Here is a 17,777-nt window from a genome sequence, read left to right on the forward strand (position 1 = left end):
TGCGGCCCCATGCGGCTGCAGCAGAGCTGGGGGTGCCTTGTGGGGGGCTGTGCTGGGACAGCGGCTTCTGGGCTCTGGATGCTCCTTAGGAAAGGGAAGGAGGCGAGCGGGGATTGCTCAGGGGGATAGTGCTGGTTTGCCCTGAGCACCCGCTGTGTGCCCGGCTCGGCTGTGGGAGCAGCTGCCCTCTCCCATCCCAGCGCCGCCCCAGGTGCATCTCCCCTTGGTCTGCAGCGTGGCTGGGTTGGCCGCCACAAGACTTTGAGATGGGGTTTAAGCAGTCGAGAAGACTGGCTACTGGGCCGTCTGTCTGTACTGGGGCAGACTTCCTGGAGGAAACGAGAAACAAACTTTACCAAGTTAAGCCGTAATCTAAAAGTCAGTGACCGAGATGAAACTCCTGGTGCCTCCAGGAGGAGTTTTGCCTGAGGAAGGACGTCCAAGATCAGGATTGGTTTTGCAATTGCATTTTAGTTTTCAATGTAAACAATTTTCAAAATCTGGGAAGAGCTATTTACCCTATTCAAAATGTTTCCTTTATTTTTTTTTTCAAAAATAGCTTTTCCTTGGAGGCACAGAAATAATATAATATATTGAGTGTGAAATACACTTAGTGGAATAATTCCAGACTTTATGAAGTGAGCAATATTGATTAACCTTCTAGACCTGGTAGGGCTGTTGGTATATGCACCCACCTTGTAGCTTCATCTCATGAAAATCAGACATTTCTTGTACCTTTTAGTATGGGCTTGTGGGCTTAATCACATAGCCCTGCTAACCAAAGGGACATTTTGTATAATTTGTTGAGAGGCCAAGCGTAACCCATGAGGAGCTGGTAGGTAGCTCTCCGGGGGTGCAATCTTCCCCCAAGGTAAATACGAGGTAGTTTTTCCCCTCTTCCCTGAGGGGTGATTTCCACAATTATCCCGCTATGGCCGAGGAGGAGAGCACCCATAGAGACAATTGCTTTGAAGCTGGTGATGTATGGAAACTTCTTTGTGTCTCAGTGCTCAGAACCGGTGATTTTAATACGAAACACAGCAGTCATTAATTAACATTAATGAACCTGCTTGGCTGTGAGCGGTAGGAGAGCAGTAAGGGTCCAGGCGATGGAGTGTTTGAACTCAGGGGAGGCCAGGGATGAAGTAACTTGTGTAGGATGCATTCGCGGGGCGTGCGGCACGGAGCCTGCAGCACATAGTGGTTTCGGGGCAAATGCTTTAGAAAGATTCACAGCAAAATTTCAGCGAGGGATTCTGAGCCAGCAAGCCTTTGGCAAACAGCAAGGTTTCCTCTGGAGAAGTGCTGGCAGCCAGCAGCGTGCCCACAGGGTACCGAATCGCATGTGCTGCTCTCTTTGGCGTGATGGACGTCCCTCCAGAGACAGCACGGAGCCCTCTGGGGCTGGTGGCCAGGCTGGCAGGCACTGGGACCAGCCAGCCACAGGGCGCCTGGGGGGTTTTGCTGTGCTGTCACCGGCTGCGACTCTGGATAAAAGGGATGGCACCCCCTACACCCCCCCCCGCCAACACAGTCAGTGACAGGCCATGGCTTTGTTTAATCACTAATTAGCTAATTGCCTTTGCTTATTCACATTATTTTTTTTGTTGTTTGTTGTGCTACTTAAATTGGCATGGAGGTTTTCAGTGAACTCCTTCATTTGGGAAGAGCACAGGTACAGCACGTGCCACCTTTATGCCACCTTTGATGCCTTGTTCAGTCTTGTGGAGAGCATTTTTCTACCAGGCGTGAAGCGAGGCAGAGAGCACGAGGAGCCGTGCAAAACGCCACACGAGTCTTTTGCACGACGGCACTTCATGTAATACTACGCTAGTGTTTCTTGCTTCTTTTCAAAAAATACGTTTTATTGGGATTTTGCAGTCAAAGATAGATCGTGAGGGGAAGAAGTGGCTGTGTTAAGCCAACCCAGACTGGAGCAGAGGCAGCGAGCAGGGAGCGTGCGCCCGTGCATGCTGCCCTGCCACCGGCGTGCTGGGGGACACGGTGTGGTGGGTTTGCGCTGTCCTTCCTGCTTCCCGTTTGGCACCTTTTTGATCACAGTGTGAGGAAGCTGCGGGTACTCTTTCCTCTTGCCTTCCCAGCACAAATCAAGGGGAGAATATTCTACTTAGGATTTGCTTCCCTGCGTGGGGGGCTGTCAGTTAGCATTGGCCGTAACCTGCAACCAGCTGTTGCCTTTTGCATGTGGTCCCTGGAAGCGATGGGTGGAAAAGGCGCCTGGTGCTCGAGTTCACTCAGCGTCACAGGAACTGCCGCAGTGAGGCAGACACGTACATAAAATCAGTCATGACAAACGAAAACGAAGCATGTGCTGTAGAAACTGCTTACGCTGTGATGTCTTTGCTCAAAAATGGGTTTGCACATCTGTATAAGTAACATATGGTGAGTGATGGTGAAATGCATTTTTATGAGGAGATATATTTCTGAGGAGGCTTAAGCTGAGACTGAAGATCAGGCAGTGCGTACTGTGTGCCATACCAGGGTGTCTGCCCCACAGAGCTCCCCATAAGAAAAGTGGTGTTTGTATGTCTGTGGTGGTTTAGCCATAATGTCCCGGTCCCAGACTTAAATTTTTCATGACTTCTTTATTATTGGAAACAGGTAAGTACTGTAAGGTACTAAAAAAGGTTAAATTATTTCATTTAAGGATAAATGTTTATCATCAAAAATATATGAATAACCTGTAATATCTTTTTTCCATATGGTTGTTTGGAAAATCCAATACCTCATATATAGGATTGCGTGAGTATGTATTTATAAATTACTTGAATTAGGAGAACTGAATAGATTCAGACTGTGAGTACCTGACGATTGCTCAGGTTTCTTTATTTTACAAACCGCTATCAGTAAATATTGATTATTCATTATCAAAATGCACTATTACACTACTGCCAATCCATCTCCTGAAAGTTTCAGCAGCAGAGAACCTAGATTGCTGGTTCTTCCAGTCGCTTAGGCCTCTTAATTTCTTAATGTGCATATTCGCAATTTTCTTAGTCATGTTTCTTCTGACTCATCAAGGATATTTTGCCTTCTTGTAAAGGAAAAGATGATCACTTCATATGTGTGCAGTTCTTACTGCATTTGGTGGAGGCTGTGCAGGTGTCTGTGGTGACGGAGATTCCATTATTAAAACGAACAGCTTTCAAAATAGATCACAGCTTTATTTCAAAGTATAGTAAAGACTGAAAACGGCTTTAGTCACCAAAGTCATCTTTTTTTTTTTTTTCTTTCTTCTCCTTTTTCTTCCTTTTAGCTTTAAGTCTGTGAATTTGGACTTTAGGATACAGAACGCTAGGTAAAGTGTTCAGTTTTGTGACATTTACTTAACGGTAAATATAGTGCCAGGTTAGGAAAAACAGGAGAAAAGTGCTGCCACAGTTACACGGCAGAGTTCTTGTGGCAGCCTAAGTGCTGTGCTAGCAGAAACTATATTAAAAACCTAAAATGAACCAAAAATATAAATAGTTATGTCATGTTTTAGTGACTTGGATTCATTTAATATTTACCCAGAAAAATGTTGGGTTTTTTTTATTTGATACCTTTATTTACATAAATGTTACATGGTTGCATTATTTTGTACTTTTGCGTCCAAGTCCTTTAATTCTACTCTGTTTTCCATTAGTTCAGTGGCCTGTAACCTGCACAAAAGAAATTGTACCACTCTGGCAATTTAGCTGTGAAGGTTAAAGTGGGACGATATTGCCTTTTATATCTACACGGGTTTTGCTTAGGGTGGGCCCTAGGCTGTGATTTACTGTGTGTCCTGCTGCGTCTGTAAGTGATGCAAAGTGATTATCACGGGCTCTTCCCGGTACCAGTCTATCCCACACCTGCACCCTTTTGTTAAAACCCCACCGTGTTAAGTGAATGTGAGGTCCCCACTGAATAGGTTTCCACCCTCTGGTAATCCTTCTGCATGGGATTGATTTATGAATGTATCAGATTCTTTGTTAGCATGTAAACCACTAATTAATTTAAAGCTCTCTGTGGAGAAATTAAAGCCCTGGTTAAGGCTTTCAACAGGCTCAGATGGTGCTAATAATGGAAAAACAAGTTACATTAATGAGTTTTGATGTGATCAGCACAATTCTTGCTTTACAAACAGTTTTTGCTGTAAAACAGTAGAGACTGCAAGTTTTTAAATAAAGAGTGGAGGAAGTGAAAATGAAAGGCAGAAAAAAATCACACCGTCAGTAAGATATCCCACTCTTACTGGGAACAGAGACACTTCTGCTTGTTACAACTTTCTTGAGTGCAATGTGTTTAGATATATGTAACAGCCTCTTACAAAACCATGGGAAGCGCAAACTGGTCTTTTTTCCAGATGGAAACCGAAGTTGTAATGTCATGTAATCAGCTTTGAAAAGATCTCTGCCTCTTCTCCTCATCATGTGCTGCCGAGCTGTAGCGTTCGTATGGAGATGGATGTGTTGAAGTGCAGGAAAGGTCTTGATTGAAATGGTATTAAAATCAGTAGAAAGTCCGACCGTATTCTTTGCTTTTCCAAACTCCAGGGGGTTTTATATGTCATTTTAGTTGTTTGCTCTTTCACTCAAATTTAGACTTTTAATATAGGTGCTAGTTTTGGTGAGAAGAAAGAGGAGATCACACTCCAGCTTGACGATGCTTTGTTGAGCTGAGTGAAATGAAAGCCAAATCTCCGTCTTTTCTTGTAGGAAGCTGAAAATGCACAGTTATAGTGGCAGCCCATGATTGTAGGAAATTGTGCTTTTCCCGCACGTCTCCCGGGAGCTGCATTTACCTCTCCCAGCTCTTGGCACTGCCAGGGCACTCAGTCTCGGGCCACCATCCCGGCTCTGCGGTCAGCGCCGCAGCTAATGTTAATGCTGCCCCATTAATCAGCTGGCAGGGAGCCCTCTGGAAAGGAGCACGGTCAGCACGTTCAGAGGGCCCGGCTCCTAACATCTGCACTATGCACCTTGTTGTTACGGAAGAGGGGGAATCCCGAGGTTGCTCTTGAGCTGGGGTCTTACAGATGGCAGCACAATGCGGTGCCGCGGAGGCACTTGGTGTCACCGGCGTGATGAATCTCTCCGATCGCCTCCAGCAGCTGGGAAGGCTGGTGTTGCAGAAGCACCCGGGTCATTCAAAAATAGATGATATTTAGTGATAAATGAAGTGTTAAAGATGAGATACAAAAGGCTAAATTGTCTTTCCCAACTTCTGGGTCCTTACGTCTATGAAAACATCTCTGTGCTTTAATTAGAAAGTAGCGGAGAGAAAGACAGAGGCAAAGTTGCCGTTCTAAAATGTCTCTTTGAATAGTAAACATCCTAAACTGGCGAGCAGCAGCCTGACCCCTGTGCCGTCCGCTCTGTGAAGCTGTGTCTTTATACACAGCCGGCTGTGCTGTCTGGCTCCTTTTTCTTGGAAACTTTGTCATACAGAAATCAGTGACATTAGTCGTCGTTAGCATCAATAATGATTACTGAAATTCTTTGCAAGCTTAGTTTAGTGCTCTTGGGCCTCATTAATTGTCCATACTTCATTAGGCCAAATGTCCTCGTTCACAGCTTGGCGATTTTATCTTCAGTGGTTTTGAAAGAAAAGATTGTTTTGTTCTTCGTGTCCCGAGTATTTTTTGTTGTTTGCTTGAAATCTGCAAGTATTTTCAGGTTTTGTTTTTTAAAGCTTTTATGAATCTAAGGATTCTTTATGATGTAAAATTGCTGAGACCGTTCGACAGTCATTTTCCAATGAAAAAAATCAAGCTGGTTGTCCCCTCTTCCTGAAGTGAAGTACGGAGAGCCCGACGGCCTCCGCTCAGAGCCATCTGCTTTTCAAAACCCACGTTAATCTTTCCTGCTTAATTAATTTCAGAGCCCGGTTTGTTCACAAATTCCACAAGAAATCGTTAAAAATCAATTGACTTTCACTCCATTGTTGTTTAGGGTGTTAACAGAAGCTGGGAAGATGCTGGAGGCTCCCCGGCTCTGGCTTTCCACCAGGAGAGGGAGCTGCAGCCATGGGAAACACCCCGCCTCCCAGCCCTGGGGAAGGGCTGGCGCTGTGGGATGCTGGAAGTGCGGTCCTGCCTTCCTTCCCTGGGATTTAGGCTTTGTGGAGCTGGAAGGTCTTAGCCACAGTATTTGAAAATACACAGGGCTTTGAAGGGGCTCTTGGTCCTTGCCATTGCCAAGGCAGCGATGCACCATCCTCGGTTTTGGGGTTTTCTTGCTCTCCTTGTCGTAGGCACCGGCGCTGTGAAGACTGTTACTACTATATCCAAAGGAGTGGAAATAAGTTTTGCCCTTCAGCTGGAACTCACGGAAGTGGTTTGTCTCTTCAATAAGTTTCTGCAAGTAAAAAAAAAAAAAGAGTCAAATAGAATTATGTAAGAATCACCGAGCAGAGAAAATAATGCATAAAAATGCATTTATATAAAGTCTGAAAGTAAAACAGAGGCAATCTGTACAAAGTATGTCATATCAACTAAATTGCCCCTGAGTAGAAGTTGCCATTTATACATTAGATAACAAAGGCAGGGGATGGTGAAGTGCAGAAAGGGCACGAGTCTCATCGCATCGACGGGCGTATGGAATATCGGAGTGGCAGTTGGCTTCAGCGCGAAGCAAATCCCGCTTTATGGCTGGAAACAGATGTATCCCGCTCTAGGCGATTCCTCACCGCCTAATAGGAGTGATGCGCCCGTGCACTCATAACAGTGAATCGCAGCCATTTTCATATCAAAGGTTAAGCTCTGCAATCCTGAGCTCCTCCAGGCGACGGCAGGAGTTGACTCGCGGAAGCCACACGCTGGCTGGATTAATATTTTTGCAAGGGTGACCTGAATAGAGCCACCAATCACGGTGGCTGAAGAGATAGAACATTTTCGGTCAGGTTTTATCTCAGGCAAGAAAGGGATCTCGGCTAGGACAGCGTTAGTCGCAACGTCTGGGGCTCTGAAAGGTGAAGGGGGGCACTGGGCCAGCAATTTGAATTTCATGCAAACTAGGAAGGTGAATTTGTACGGATTAGTAGTAGTGAAACTGCTGTGATATACTTGACATTGCAACTTTTTTGTTGAAGTAGCTGGGACAATTAGCATGTTACAAGTAGAAGAAATCACTAGGGTTTTTTTTTGGGGGGGCTGGGGTCTGGCCAGTCGCAGAATTGATCGTACTTACCAGCAACTGTAACTTCCATCTAAAAGGTCTATTGGCAGTCTTAGTCTGGGAAACAGACAATTCAATTAATTTATCTTAAGACTTTGCTTTTTTAAAAATAAACCTCTTTTCTAGAATTTTCAGAGTTTGTTCTTAAATCTTGTAGGCCCACTTGTAAAACTCAAGAAAAACTCTTTGTCTTCTGGTTGGAGTCAGTTAATTCGAATCCAGTCACAATATCCATGGCAACAATTACAGCCTTTTTCTGTCCTTCCCATATTTGTATCCACTCTTCTGTGGGATGCATTAAACTCTCTCTCAGGGTGATTTTGGCTCGTTACTGATTTCTCTTGTGAAGTGTAGCTAAAGCAAGGCAGAGGGGATGAGATGGCGCAGAAATACGCACTCCCCAAATTCGCCGCAGTCTAATCGAGCCAGTCAGGGTAGGTGAGCATTTTCACTGCTGGACAGGGAGTACAATTTAATTTCCCATTGTTGTCATCTAAAGGTGAACTGAAATATCGCTCTAGTCATTTTTATTTCTTGTGATATGTGGCACTAGTTCCTGCACAAACCAAGGGTGTCTTTTCTGGGTCCAGAAGAATGACCTTTTTTTTTTTTTTTTTTTCCCCAAATGGGACAGAAAAGGCTAGTGGGAGGAAGAGAAAGTTTCTGTAAAAGGAAGGACAAAGTTTATCTACCAAGAGTATACTGCTCAGGTGTGCTGCTTCCATTAAATGCCCATGTATTGAAATGAATGCAGTGCTCTTGGAGCTTGTACCATGAAGTCAGTGCCAACTCTTGGAAAGAGTCAGCTCAGGCAGTGCTTTAGATTGCCTCGTGTTAGAGTAAAGACTCTTTAGTGGAACAAGTCTTTGTCCAGCATCTGATGCAGTGGGGTCCTGATTCATTATTGCTCCACAGCACCAAGCTAGCATGGTAAGGTACTGTTGTCTTGTCCCCTCTGGCTGGGCAGAGATAAAAAAAAATATGTGTATATATATATATATGCACACACACATACAGAAAGTAGTTTGTTGGATGTGAATAAAAGAGAGCAAAAACTGGGAAAAACTGTTGGACTGTTTCTGACCACTGAACACTTTACAGGTAGACATGAAATCTAGTTACAGCTTCTCTGAGTAAGATCTGAACTTGTCAATATTCTTTGTGCCACTGAGCCGCATTAGCTTTGTTGTTTTTTTCCTTGGGAGAGCATAATCACCCCCCTCTTTGCAACTTCTATTGCAACTTCTAAAAAAAAAATATTAAAACATACTGGGGAAGTAATGTCACCCTGTACTAAACTTACGTAGCTTCGTATAGATTCGTATGGTTTGAGCTAGCAACTGTGATTCTTCCTTTTTTTTCCCCTCCCTACTCCAGTCTCATAAACTTTAATTCAGTTTTTGCTTTGTCAGGAATTTGCTTTACATACTTTCTGTTTGTTTTGGCTCTGTGTCCGTTGCATTGTGATAAGGCTTCTTTTGATATTCGACGGGATCTTTCATAATGAAGATCTCATGACATAGTTTTCCAAGTCCGGAACTGGTGATCAGACTTGCCTGCATGTCCTGCGAGAGGAGACTGTCTAGACTGAGGGGATGACTGTGGTGTTTGGATTGCGTTATTTCTGTACCGCTTGGCATGATGCACTCTGTAGTTATTCTGGAAACTAATTAAAGTACCAGGCTTTGATACAGGACCTTACTTGGCTGTGAAGTGGCTGTCCTTCATTCTCCAAACTGTACTGATAAGTCGTGCTTTCTGTACAGTGCCCTGTTGCATGACTTTAAATAACCAAGTCCTTAAAACCCATCTTTGCGATATTCGTTAAAGGTCGTAGTCTTCAACTTTGTTCTGCAAGGCCTGTTACTACCTCTGCCATCTAAGTCCTTTATAATCTTGGAAAGATACTTTAATTTCTTATCCGAATGGCTCATTAGTAAAACAGGCTTTATTCTGATGCTGCTGCTGTTCGTGTGATTGCCTGTGTAGGTAGTGAACTCTCTGGGGAAGCGGCGGGGTCTTACTGGGTGCCGAGAGCCATTCGGAGCCTGGGGTGCTGATGTGCCATGAATAATCACGGCCCAGCGACTTTGGATGAATGCCGAGAGGGGATTTGGCTTAGTAGGTGCAGTCCATACGACTGTCATTTTGTAATTACATCTTTACGCTGCACATTTGTGATTGGCATCCATGGTGACACTGCTTATTTAAAAATGATTTCTGAGTGCTGGAGAAAAATTATTATCTCTTGGGAACATCCTGTTCCTGGTAGTATGTGTGAACAAGTGCCCTGCGGCAGTGACTGGCAGAGTTTTCCATTTAAGAAACTTCTTCCATTGCCATCTCTAGAGGAGCGGATCAGGACTCCCAAGTGGTTGTTGGAAATCTCGTGTTGCGTATGATTTCCCTAGGTCATTGATAAAAAAGCATCTCAGAAGGGAAAACTTGTGGTGTAGGAGGTACCACAGGAAAATACATGCCTTAAATGAGAAGCTGAAAAATAATTTCATACTAAAACTAGACTTTGCGAGTTGTTGGCTGTGATAGTCTAGTTGCAGCCGTTGTATCTTCCATCAGTTGACAGGGGCAACCTGTTCACAAACTGAAATATGTAGGAGGAGGCAGTGAGTGGAAGTTGGGATGTGAAGAATGCACGCAATCTAATGCATTTCAAAAGGAAGAGCTTTAGAAGGAACATAAGCAGGTTAGCAGAAACATTCTTGTGAACTCCTAGAAAACAAGAATATCAGCTTCTGGAAATGTATTTAATCTAAGGTAGATGGGAAGGAGAAACTTGTCTCGGCTTTGCTCTTTTCATGTAGTTACAGCCTTACATCTAGATGCCTGGGCAGGAGCAGGACTGACGATACTTGATGGGTTCATCCCCTGCCCCCTGACAGCTGAAGTAAATGCTTGAGCACCCTGATTCCCACGAACCTAGCTCTGCTTGACTTTGCTGGCATGGTCAGTGCACGTAGGGTGTTTCTTTTCAGCCCCATTTAGGCAAAGGTTGTTCGTATTTCACTGTACTGAATTTGATATCAAACCTGATGTCCTGAGCGAGTGATAGGAAGTTGTTTGTTGTAGTAATATATTGCAGTAGTACACAGAAGCACTGGTGAAGAACAAATTTCCTGTTCTGCAGCTGCACAGCAAAATTTATTTCTTGCCAAAGCTTAGAAACTACAAAATTACAAAGAGTTTGCTAACCTGCTCTTCATACTCCTGGTACCCGGTGGACAGACAAACGGATATGGCTGTGATTCAAGAAGTCTCTAAAGCATTGCCAAGCCGTCCTGGTCCAGGGGGTCGCTCTCTTGATTTTACAGAGCATCTGCCGCTGTGAAAGATGAGGGAAACGTGTGTGGAAATGATGTGAAACATTGGTGTGCTGTCCAAAATGTGCCAAAAATTTAGAACAGTTCCCCTGACTGCTATTTTAGTACTCTATGTGGTAGAGAATGCACATGGAAAGTCCTGTGTGTTAATTAGGTGATTATGTGTTTTATTATCCTGGAACAGAATTTCTGCTCAGCCTAATAACTGCAGCTACTTCTGGTGGATTTTTTTCCACCGGTGCTGAAGGTGGAAAAGGCAGAAGAGAGGAGAGCTGCACGCTTTGATTTTAGTAGTTGGCATTTTTTGTAGAGAAAGAAACATCTTTTCTTTTTTCTCTTCAAGAAAATCAAACTAACACTTGTAATTGTCAACATCTGTTGTTAAGTTGAAACAGAAAAAAAACCAGCAGATTTTTTCAGTCATATCTTAAACGAGAGATGCATATATGACTATGTGCAATTAATAGATTAGAATAAACTATTGTTTGAGACAATAAAAGTTACATCCTATGTAAAAAGAGAAACATGGAAATGAAGACTAGAGAACTAAGTGTCAGAGTTTTTATATCGGGTTTTGATCTTCTGCTGTCGAAGCGTAGCTAGCCTACCCACTAGGAAAGGGGCTGGCGCTTAGAATGGAACTGAATTTGGTCTCTGGAAACCTGAACAGACATTCAAGTGAACCTGTTACTGAAAAGTGGTACTGCAAAATGGTATCAAGTGGAGACACAGTCTTCCAATTACTCCAGTTGGACCAGTGAATGGATTAAACACAACATGCAGACTTGTTCTTCTATCTTTTCAAGTTCTCCTGGGTACCAGACTTGCAAACTCAGTCTAGCCCATGCAAGTTGACTCAGTTCTTCTGCATGTGTTCACTGTCAGCACTAATAAAGATTTTGCAGTGACAGCTCTGTTAAAAATACTGTTGAAGATGCACCAGGCAACAGAAAACACACTTCATTTTCCTATTGCCTGTAGCAGTGCCTGCAGTGCTAAAGAAGTGAATATGATAAAGAGAATATGAATGTGTCAGAAAACTAAAGTGATGGGACTCTGGAATACATGGAAGGAACAGCTGAGTAAATAAGGTTGGTTGTTTTTTTTTTTTTTTTTTTTTTTTGCAGTTACTTACCAACCATAAACGGACTCTACAAGTGAACTCAGAAAAAAAAAAATGTAATAAGATCTGACATGTTCATGAGCAATGCTGTGAAGAGCCTGGGAAAAAGAAATGCTGTATGGAAAGGTTGCTAGCAGCACAGTTGTGATGCCGGAGGTGTTGAGTGTGTCAACTGGGAAAGGCAAATAGAAGTGTGTGTGTGTGAAAATTTAAAATATCAGTGTATCTCAGATATGTGGGGGTCTGGTGGCACTACAAACCCTTCTGAGCCACTTCTGACAGCTGGCATGGTGAAGTTCTGCTTCTCCCATCCTCCCAGTTTTTGTTTAGCCTTACATCTATTTCAGTTAACGTCTTGATATTCTATTTATTAGCAGGAAATAGAAATACATTCAAGAGAAGTGCAGAAAGTGAAGAAGCCCTAACTCCCCACAGGGTCAGGGCAAGAAACGTGCTATTGCTAGCTTGTCAGTAAATCCCAGAGCTCCCTGCAGCAACAAAGCAGATTTCACTAGCTGATCCTTAAAAGCCTAATAAAACTCTTAGAAGTGTGTTTTTTCCTAATGCTTATCCTGTGTGTGTCCTGCTGCCTAACTCCTATCTCACTAACACAGATCCAAGTGGGAAACGCTTGATTCAGTCACATGCCTGTTTGTTCTGTGAGCATCCAGTCCTTTAGAAAAGAAGCCATTTACATCATCTAAAGAACATCTTGGTCAGTTACAGAGGAGAAACCCCATTTGCTTTGGGCACGGGCACACAGGCATTGCAGGTAAGGAAGAGTCATTTAGGACGCCGCTGTCTCCCTGCCAGGGGTTGCTGTCACCACAGCGGAGCGGGTGGGGATTGCGCTAGTGCTCCATTTTCTACTCCACTGTGCAGCCTGCCAGCCTGCTTCAAAGCACGTCTGGTGGTGGGTTCAGTTAAACCAGCTGCCCCGTACCCCATCCTGAGCCTAAAGCAACTCTTTGCTGACTTGAAAGGCTGGTGACCTCCAGGTAGTGATCAGGGGTGATCAGACTGGGGGCAGTGCCCTCTTTGACCATTACTGCTGGATGTCGAAGAAGCCTTGTGCAGCGCCCTCCTTGTCACTGGTGCTCTGGGACTGTGTCCTTTCATTGCATGCTTTGGAAAGCGTAGGAGTAAATGCTGCTCCCACCGTATTGCTTCATGTGAATTCCGTAGGTTAAAATCAAAATCAATACCAGGTGTAAACAGTGGAGCTTGAGTGACATGTCACCTTTCATTTTCTTTTTCTCTGTGCTTTGTCTTCCTCATCTCCTTTTCCACAGACCATGCTTTATTTCTGGTGGGGCACTGTTCCGTTGTAGCAGATCCCTTAAATGGATGGGCATCAATGTTTCAGAATCAAAATCCAGCATGATGGCAAATTCATGGCTTCTTTCTCCCCACTCTATCTAGACTATAGGCATTTGCAAGTATGCCACCAATACTGGTTTGCGGTAATGTTTACGTAGTGGCTTATCAAAATATTGTTACCTGTTTAAAAGGAAATTGAATAAATATTCTGAATCTGAGCTGACCACTGGCTGCCATAATTCATAGGATTTTCTTTTATAGACACTCCAAACAATGCAAACAAGATCTGGAAACTGTCTGCCTTTTAAAACCCTCTTTGAAAATCTTTCTTAAATTTTGAAAGAGTATCAGCTGTGGGACTGCACTGGCTTACAGAGCTCAAGGAACCTCTTCCCTCCTTCTTCAAGCCTATGACTATGGTGGGATTTCATTCAAATGGACAGCAAATATTTATTACTTAAGTGTAAGAAAAACCCAAAACATGCCATATCAAAAAATAAATGTAATCTGAGCAAGTGCAAATGTGGAAACTGCCCTAAATCATATGGCCTAAAGCTCATCTCATGCACCTGTGGAGTATACAGTTGGTGAAAGCATTGCTGTAGGTCACAAAAAGTCTGAAGAACATGTAATGCCCTTAAGAGAGCTTTGGTCTAATCTTCTGGCCCTCTCTGCTAGTCAGAGTAAGCTCTAAAGAAAATGAAATGCTGTTGAACAGCAGAGGGATGTTTGGGCAGGCAAGGTCATGAAACGTGTCCTAATAATTACCTGTGTTACCACCAACAAGGGTGAAAGTGTATCTAGAGCAGGTTTCTCCTGTGGAATGCCATGCGTTAATGTGCCCTTCTCCTGTGCACATAGTATTGGGTGGTTTGTGGGTTTGAGTTAGGATTTTTTTAAATGTTATTTTTGTTTGTTTGGAATGGTTGATTTACTGAAGATCAGTCCCCTTTATTCAAGAAAAATTCTGGAGACTTCTTTTCTCATCCAAGATGGAGTTTCTGATTACTAAATATAGGCAATATCCCATGAGCTAAGGCACTTGGACGTGGATCCTTTTCTAAATCATCTGGATTCATTTATTCCTGATCTTTGTGTTGTGAGTGGGGAGGTTGGTCCCATGGCCTGTTTACTTAAATAAATCTACTAAAGAGTGGCTGAGACGCTTGTACTCCCTTATCAGTAAAGCATTCAAATCTCTTCAAGCCTGTGAAGGCTTGAGATGTTTAAATACAGGCTATCACTGCGTTGCTATTTAATGTTTTGGTGTCATTTTTATTTCTTCAAAGATTTAGTTCTGTTCCGATGGAAAAAAAAAAAAAAAACAAATGGCAAATCCTCAGTTGTGTTTCTGTGACGGGGAGCTCTTGTTTCGCCAGACAGCCTTACCTTCTGCGTTTCATATGCTGCTGCATCGATGTCCCTTTAGGAAGTGTTTGGGAGTTGCAGATCTGATGGAAAAGTGTAGGTGGATCAATAATTGACGCCTTGCTGGCCCAGGTGGGTTGGCTGTATTCCCTTGCAAGGTGTTGTCTGCACGCACTGTTTTGTGCTGGTTTATGCTTCAAACACCATTATTAGAAATTTTATTGAATCAAACAAGTGGGAAACATAAACTGGCACAGACTGGGGATTTTTGCTTGTTTGCAGCTGAATTAATAAAGACTGATTGTAAACAAGTTCCATTGGTTCTAAAACTTTGTTTCTAATAAGAAAAGATTGTATATAGCTGGTATAAAAAAAAAACACCTTTATGCGTGGCTGGACATCTTAATATAGTGCAAGTCACCTTACAAAAAAAAATGTGTAGCAAACGGCTTGGAATTATAATTAGCCTTTATAATCTAAGTTGTTTCAGGGGGAAAAAAAAATTACATTATATTACTAATTAATTCCACTGTTTCTCATTTTGGTATCGACAGAGGGTTTTTCTTCACACTTCTGAATATTAGGTATTCATGTGAATTATGTCTGTCTTAATATTGTTTCCAAGCTTTCATTTGATCTTGAAAAACATTTCATTATGTTTAGAGAAAAAAGATTTCTTTAATTATTGTCTGCAGAAGCTGTTAGAAGCTCAATTACATTTTCAAATTCATTTTTTAAAAGCATTATCAGTGTAAGATTAATAATTTTTAAAAAAAATCCATGATCTGACTATGTGAGACTTTTAAGTTCACTAAAAGTATTCTAGCTACACCCCTTCTCCTGTAAGAAAATAATGTCTAAGATGGAAAAATGAATTATGCTAAGAACTGAAGATCAATACAAGCCTATGAAATTGAGCTATCAACTGTGAATTTGAATGAACAGCAATTGTTTTATTAGGGAGACAGGATTCTCAAAATATGTATTGCTTGCTTTCATTCCGCATTGAAAATTTGATACAGGGACGACCTTTAAGAAGTTGAGGGGGTGACAGCTCCTGGGGATGCAGAGCCTTCCCTGCAGAAGGCACGCCTGCGCACGCGGTGCTCGTGTAACCACCGCATCTACAGGTGCGTCTCCAGGAAAGGTGCTACAGGAGGTCCGTGTAGGTGTCTCAAATTTATTAGTATCTGGAAGACTGAGTGGGATTTTTTGGTATTTCATTTTTTTTAACGGTGACTCCAGTGTTGTGTGGCCTGTCGTTGGGTTTTCGCAGAAGCACGGAGCTGTTGGGCAGTAAGAGCTCCCTTTCAGAGGGCTGGCCGTACACCACGGCTGTTGGAAGCGATGGGCAGACAGCGCTGCTAGCCATCTAGCTCTGTGCTGAAAGGTTTGATGAAATATTTAGGTTTTTTTTTTTTTCTGTAAAATAAATGTTGTCACAACTCCAGCTATATATACAGTACTGCTCGTGTAATAGCCTGCCTAATTCAGATTAATTGTAGGCTTGCGATGATAAAGGAGCTTCAGCACAGCAGTTATTCTGTCGTACAGATGCAATTAAAACCATATCAGTGCAGTATAAATAATGCTAAATTAAGTTGCTGTCCTGCCACATGGTGGCAATTTTGAGCTAGTGCACAATGAAACCTGGCATCTTATTTTATTCAGAAGGAGTAACTACACCAAGAAAGAGCTTCTAATTTACTTGAACTGCTCTGGAGCAGGATTATCACCCAGGAATATGAAGTGTGTAAACTACTGTCACTAAAATGTCACTAATAATAATAAAACTTTCCTGTCTTGCTATTCGTCTTAGAGCCAAGCAAAGCTTGAAGTTTACATCTGGTAGTCACGGGATACTTGTGCTAGTCTGATATGAGGCCAAAGAGAGAGATGTATTAGCAAATTAAAATTTCATAGTGGAAAATAAGTTATTTGCTTCAAATTATATACTTTAGCTGTTTTCAAGGCAGTTTTAGAAAATGCTAATACAAATTATTTAGTGTTAATTAGATTTTCCTGGTTTATTTGGGCAGCCTGTCATTTTGGGAGCAGAATCCTGTTCTAAGGAACCATCATTTTTTCTTACTGGAATGAAAAAGCTAGAAGATATCAGTCTAAAATTAGGCTACTGCTTTTTATACTATTTATATCTTGCTGTTGCAGAGCTTTAGCAGGAATAAGTTTAGGAAAAATGATTACATCATAAAATAATGGGGGAAAAAAGCAGAGGCCTAATATAAATCAAGGAAATGTCTTCTTTAGTCTCTGTATTACAATTCTGTATCAGGTGAAAGGGTAATTAATTTTAATTACGAAGCAGCCACACAACTTCACCCTTACCTTTCTTATTTTGAAGAGAAGTGGAAATAAAGCTACCTCTCCCTCCATGAACCCTCCAAGTGCTTCTGTTATTACTGTTTGTACCTTAATGCTTCAGTGTGCTTTAAAAACACCTATAAACTTCATCCCTGGGGAAGCTTTGAGTGTCTCAGGGTGTTTGTCAGAATTCCCAGTATAGCTGGAAACAGTAATGAGGGACAAAGGCATATTAACTGCCACTGTCGGAAAGCTCGGGTTTCAATAGCTGGCTAATTTAATAAAGTCTTGTTACAGTAGAATGATTCAGCTGTAAGCAGCCTGTAAAAATTGTAATAAGCACAATAAGCAGTGCACTGCTTTTTTCCCCACTCTTTGGGGTAGCGTTTTTTTCATGCTGTCAAAGTCCACCACAAGGAACGGTGCAATGTTCTGCAAAGTTGTTTGTCAGTGCCTGGGTTTATTTTTGCAGAGAAGTATTGATTACAGAATGAGAAACATTTGGTTTAACAGCGGTCGATGAGGAGCAAACAAAGGATGCTCTGAAGTTTGGCTCATTTTAATTTGAATGAAAATACAGTACTTGGTGCAGTTTATGATGAAATAAAAAAAATCTGCTCTCTGTTCACATTTCTTTCCTGTCATCTGTGACTGAAATAAGTTTAGACAGGCAGAGGACTGTGGTCTCCTGTGTGCTGGGTTTGGGACCAGGTCGCACAAGGGGATTTTGGATGGAGAGCTCTGGCCTTGCGTGGGAGCCTTGGGCTTTGCAGGAGGGTGGCAAGCAGGTCCAGCTGCCTCTGGAGGTGACCACAGCAGAGAGACAGACCCACCTTCCGTGTGAGACAGACGAGGCTGAACCACCTCGGACTCCTTGACCTGTTTGGTTTTGGTTTTGCAGGACCCAGACACAAGCTCTCATGCAGTATCTGTGACATCGTCTTCCCTTTAACCAACAGCTTGGGCTGTGGGGACCTGGGGCTCTGTGTGCTCCACGGCACTTCAACAAATACTGTTTGATCCCCGTGCATTATGGTGGGGGAATGAAATTTTCATTGCATTGGAAAAAAAGAGTTACTTTGTCAAAGTAATCAACTGAGAGACCAAGTTGCAAATCCCAGTTTCTATGTCAATTAATATTTCATA

General features: G+C 42.6%; 1 protein-coding gene across 1 annotated transcript in view; it reads left to right on the forward strand.

Annotated features, from left to right (window-relative positions):
- Positions 1-17,777, forward strand: part of NCKAP5 (NCK associated protein 5) — a 398,473-nt gene that overhangs the window by 182,682 nt on the left and 198,014 nt on the right. The window lies entirely within an intron of this gene.

This window comes from Chlamydotis macqueenii, chromosome 6, assembly GCF_036417535.1.
Source record: "Chlamydotis macqueenii isolate bChlMac1 chromosome 6, bChlMac1.mat, whole genome shotgun sequence".
In the NCBI taxonomy this organism is placed as follows: domain Eukaryota; kingdom Metazoa; phylum Chordata; class Aves; order Otidiformes; family Otididae; genus Chlamydotis; species Chlamydotis macqueenii.